The 5,000-nt window shown below is 44.7% G+C and overlaps 8 non-coding genes across 8 annotated transcripts; all 8 read left to right on the forward strand.

The window, feature by feature from the left end:
- The first annotated feature begins 104 nt into the window (after window positions 1-104).
- Window positions 105-223, forward strand: LOC130394482 (5S ribosomal RNA). The gene has a single exon (XR_008897636.1). It is a non-coding gene; the product is annotated as a 5S ribosomal RNA (ribosomal RNA).
- Window positions 224-750: 527 nt separating this feature from the next.
- On the forward strand, window positions 751-870 carry LOC130400775 (5S ribosomal RNA). The gene has a single exon (XR_008903248.1). It is a non-coding gene; the product is annotated as a 5S ribosomal RNA (ribosomal RNA).
- Window positions 871-1,399: 529 nt separating this feature from the next.
- Window positions 1,400-1,518, forward strand: LOC130398984 (5S ribosomal RNA). The gene has a single exon (XR_008901523.1). It is a non-coding gene; the product is annotated as a 5S ribosomal RNA (ribosomal RNA).
- A 529-nt stretch (window positions 1,519-2,047) lies between these two features.
- On the forward strand, window positions 2,048-2,166 carry LOC130398985 (5S ribosomal RNA). The gene has a single exon (XR_008901524.1). It is a non-coding gene; the product is annotated as a 5S ribosomal RNA (ribosomal RNA).
- Window positions 2,167-2,685: 519 nt separating this feature from the next.
- Window positions 2,686-2,804, forward strand: LOC130398986 (5S ribosomal RNA). The gene has a single exon (XR_008901525.1). It is a non-coding gene; the product is annotated as a 5S ribosomal RNA (ribosomal RNA).
- Window positions 2,805-3,333: 529 nt separating this feature from the next.
- On the forward strand, window positions 3,334-3,452 carry LOC130398987 (5S ribosomal RNA). The gene has a single exon (XR_008901526.1). It is a non-coding gene; the product is annotated as a 5S ribosomal RNA (ribosomal RNA).
- Window positions 3,453-3,981: 529 nt separating this feature from the next.
- Window positions 3,982-4,100, forward strand: LOC130398988 (5S ribosomal RNA). Its single transcript, XR_008901527.1, has one exon. It is a non-coding gene; the product is annotated as a 5S ribosomal RNA (ribosomal RNA).
- Window positions 4,101-4,618: 518 nt separating this feature from the next.
- On the forward strand, window positions 4,619-4,737 carry LOC130398989 (5S ribosomal RNA). Its single transcript, XR_008901528.1, has one exon. It is a non-coding gene; the product is annotated as a 5S ribosomal RNA (ribosomal RNA).
- Window positions 4,738-5,000: the final 263 nt, after the last annotated feature.

Here is a 5,000-nt window from a genome sequence, read left to right on the forward strand (position 1 = left end):
TCTAACTAATGATTGTTTTTGTAAGAGTGTAACGTCGAGCCTCAGCAGCTTTCTCACTCCTTATGTGCTACTGTATAAAACCTGGTTTTGCGCCTGCACTAATTGCTTACGGCCATACCACCCTGAACACGCCGATCTCGTTCTGATCTCGGAAGCTAAGCAGGGTCGGGCCTGGTTAGTACTTGGATGGGAGACCGCCTGGGAATACCAGGTGCTGTAAGCTTTTTCTTTTTCAACTCGAGCTCATTGCCTCCGTGCCTACCGTGGCGTACCGTGACCTGATGTTTACTGCCAACCGCTTTGGAGGATTTAAGCAACATACAAAAACTGACAACGTCTCTCAAAACTATTTTTGTGAAACATGAGGACAGTATAGTGATACTGCCAGCAGGGAGCACCAGAGAGCTGAACCGACAGTTGTACATTTCTTAAACTTTCACCAACACAAACACGCACGCTCACTTCAGATCATGGGAGGACGTCAAAAAATCACCACCCATTCTCTGACACTTTAACCGTTAACCTGGGTTCAAACATTTAACATCACACGCACACGCAGTGTATTTCAGATAATTAATGAATTCAGATGTCACAATGATCGTTTACATGGATAAGGAGTCCTACTGAATCAATTACTGCCGTTTATATCTAACTAATGATTGTTTTTGTAAAGTGTAACGTCGAGCCTCAGCAGCTTTCTCACTCCTTATGTGCTACTGTATAAAACCTGGTTTTGCGCCTGCACTAATTGCTTACGGCCATACCACCCTGAACACGCCCGATCTCGTCTGAATCTCGGAAGCTAAGCAGGGTCGGGCCTGGTTAGTACTTGGATGGGAGACCGCCTGGGAATACCAGGTGCTGTAAGCTTTTTCTTTTTCAACTCGAGCTCATTGCCTCCGTGGCCTACCGTGGCGTACCGTGACCTGATGTTTACTGCCAACCGCTTTGGAGGATTTAAGCAACATACAAAAACTGACAACGTCTCTCAAAACTATTTTTGTGAAACATGAGGACAGTATAGTGATACTGCCAGCAGGGAGCACCAGAGAGCTGAACCGACAGTTGTACATTTCTTAAACTTTCACCAACACAAACACGCACGCTCACTTCAGATCATGGGAGGACGTCAAAAAATCACCACCCATTCTCTGACACTTTAACCGTTAACCTTGGTTCAAACATTTAACATCACACGCACACGCAGTGTATTTCAGATAATTAATGAATTCAGATGTCACAATGATCGTTTACATGGATAAGGAGTCCTACTGAATCAATTACTGCCGTTTATATCTAACTAATGATTGTTTTTGTAAAAGTGTAACGTCGAGCCTCAGCAGCTTTCTCACTCCTTATGTGCTACTGTATAAAACCTGGTTTTGCGCCTGCACTAATTGCTTACGGCCATACCACCCTGAACACGCCCGATCTCGTCTGATCTCGGAAGCTAAGCAGGGTCGGGCCTGGTTAGTACTTGGATGGGAGACCGCCTGGGAATACCAGGTGCTGTAAGCTTTTTCTTTTTCAACTCGAGCTCATTGACTCCGTGGCCTACCGTGGCGTACCGTGACCTGATGTTTACTGCCAACCGCTTTGGAGGATTTAAGCAACATACAAAAACTGACAACGTCTCTCAAAACTATTTTTGTGAAACATGAGGACAGTATAGTGATACTGCCAGCAGGGAGCACCAGAGAGCTGAACCGACAGTTGTACATTTCTTAAACTTTCACCAACACAAACACGCACGCTCACTTCAGATCATGGGAGGACGTCAAAAAATCACCACCCATTCTCTGACACTTTAACCGTTAACCTTGGTTCAAACATTTAACATCACACGCACACGCAGTGTATTTCAGATAATTAATGAATTCAGATGTCACAATGATCGTTTACATGGATAAGGAGTCCTACTGAATCAATTACTGCCGTTTATATCTAACTAATGATTGTTTTTGTAAGAGTGTAACGTCGAGCCTCAGCAGCTTTCTCACTCCTTATGTGCTACTGTATAAAACCTGGTTTTGCGCCTGCACTAATTGCTTACGGCCATACCACCCTGAACACGCCCGATCTCGTCTGATCTCGGAAGCTAAGCAGGGTCGGGCCTGGTTAGTACTTGGATGGGAGACCGCCTGGGAATACCAGGTGCTGTAAGCTTTTTCTTTTTCAACTCGAGCTCATTGACTCCGTGGCGTACCGTGACCTGATGTTTACTGCCAACCGCTTTGGAGGATTTAAGCAACATACAAAAACTGACAACGTCTCTCAAAACTATTTTTGTGAAACATGAGGACAGTATAGTGATACTGCCAGCAGGGAGCACCAGAGAGCTGAACCGACAGTTGTACATTTCTTAAACTTTCACCAACACAAACACGCACGCTCACTTCAGATCATGGGAGGACGTCAAAAAATCACCACCCATTCTCTGACACTTTAACCGTTAACCTTGGTTCAAACATTTAACATCACACGCACACGCAGTGTATTTCAGATAATTAATGAATTCAGATGTCACAATGATCGTTTACATGGATAAGGAGTCCTACTGAATCAATTACTGCCGTTTATATCTAACTAATGATTGTTTTTGTAAAAGTGTAACGTCGAGCCTCAGCAGCTTTCTCACTCCTTATGTGCTACTGTATAAAACCTGGTTTTGCGCCTGCACTAATTGCTTACGGCCATACCACCCTGAACACGCCCGATCTCGTCTGATCTCGGAAGCTAAGCAGGGTCGGGCCTGGTTAGTACTTGGATGGGAGACCGCCTGGGAATACCAGGTGCTGTAAGCTTTTTCTTTTTCAACTCGAGCTCATTGCCTCCGTGGCCTACCGTGGCGTACCGTGACCTGATGTTTACTGCCAACCGCTTTGGAGGATTTAAGCAACATACAAAAACTGACAACGTCTCTCAAAACTATTTTTTGTGAAACATGAGGACAGTATAGTGATACTGCCAGCAGGGAGCACCAGAGAGCTGAACCGACAGTTGTACATTTCTTAAACTTTCACCAACACAAACACGCACGCTCACTTCAGATCATGGGAGGACGTCAAAAATCACCACCCATTCTCTGACACTTTAACCGTTAACCTTGGTTCAAACATTTAACATCACACGCACACGCAGTGTATTTCAGATAATTAATGAATTCAGATGTCACAATGATCGTTTACATGGATAAGGAGTCCTACTGAATCAATTACTGCCGTTTATATCTAACTAATGATTGTTTTTGTAAGAGTGTAACGTCGAGCCTCAGCAGCTTTCTCACTCCTTATGTGCTACTGTATAAAACCTGGTTTTGCGCCTGCACTAATTGCTTACGGCCATACCACCCTGAACACGCCCGATCTCGTCTGATCTCGGAAGCTAAGCAGGGTCGGGCCTGGTTAGTACTTGGATGGGAGACCGCCTGGGAATACCAGGTGCTGTAAGCTTTTTCTTTTTCAACTCGAGCTCATTGACTCCGTGGCCTACCGTGGCGTACCGTGACCTGATGTTTACTGCCAACCGCTTTGGAGGATTTAAGCAACATACAAAAACTGACAACGTCTCTCAAAACTATTTTTGTGAAACATGAGGACAGTATAGTGATACTGCCAGCAGGGAGCACCAGAGAGCTGAACCGACAGTTGTACATTTCTTAAACTTTCACCAACACAAACACGCACGCTCACTTCAGATCATGGGAGGACGTCAAAAAATCACCACCCATTCTCTGACACTTTAACCGTTAACCTTGGTTCAAACATTTAACATCACACGCACACGCAGTGTATTTCAGATAATTAATGAATTCAGATGTCACAATGATCGTTTACATGGATAAGGAGTCCTACTGAATCAATTACTGCCGTTTATATCTAACTAATGATTGTTTTTGTAAGAGTGTAACGTCGAGCCTCAGCAGCTTTCTCACTCCTTATGTGCTACTGTATAAAACCTGGTTTTGCGCCTGCACTAATTGCTTACGGCCATACCACCCTGAACACGCCCGATCTCGTCTGATCTCGGAAGCTAAGCAGGGTCGGGCCTGGTTAGTACTTGGATGGGAGACCGCCTGGGAATACCAGGTGCTGTAAGCTTTTTCTTTTTCAACTCGAGCTCATTGACTCCGTGGCGTACCGTGACCTGATGTTTACTGCCAACCGCTTTGGAGGATTTAAGCAACATACAAAAACTGACAACGTCTCTCAAAACTATTTTTGTGAAACATGAGGACAGTATAGTGATACTGCCAGCAGGGAGCACCAGAGAGCTGAACCGACAGTTGTACATTTCTTAAACTTTCACCAACACAAACACGCACGCTCACTTCAGATCATGGGAGGACGTCAAAAAATCACCACCCATTCTCTGACACTTTAACCGTTAACCTTGGTTCAAACATTTAACATCACACGCACACGCAGTGTATTTCAGATAATTAATGAATTCAGATGTCACAATGATCGTTTACATGGATAAGGAGTCCTACTGAATCAATTACTGCCGTTTATATCTAACTAATGATTGTTTTTGTAAAGTGTAACGTCGAGCCTCAGCAGCTTTCTCACTCCTTATGTGCTACTGTATAAAACCTGGTTTTGCGCCTGCACTAATTGCTTACGGCCATACCACCCTGAACACGCCCGATCTCGTCTGATCTCGGAAGCTAAGCAGGGTCGGGCCTGGTTAGTACTTGGATGGGAGACCGCCTGGGAATACCAGGTGCTGTAAGCTTTTTCTTTTTCAACTCGAGCTCATTGACTCCGTGGCCTACCGTGGCGTACCGTGACCTGATGTTTACTGCCAACCGCTTTGGAGGATTTAAGCAACATACAAAAACTGACAACGTCTCTCAAAACTATTTTTGTGAAACATGAGGACAGTATAGTGATACTGCCAGCAGGGAGCACCAGAGAGCTGAACCGACAGTTGTACATTTCTTAAACTTTCACCAACACAAACACGCACGCTCACTTCAGATCATGGGAGGACGTCAA

This window comes from Gadus chalcogrammus, chromosome 12 (assembly GCF_026213295.1).
Source record: "Gadus chalcogrammus isolate NIFS_2021 chromosome 12, NIFS_Gcha_1.0, whole genome shotgun sequence".
NCBI classification, from domain to species: domain Eukaryota; kingdom Metazoa; phylum Chordata; class Actinopteri; order Gadiformes; family Gadidae; genus Gadus; species Gadus chalcogrammus.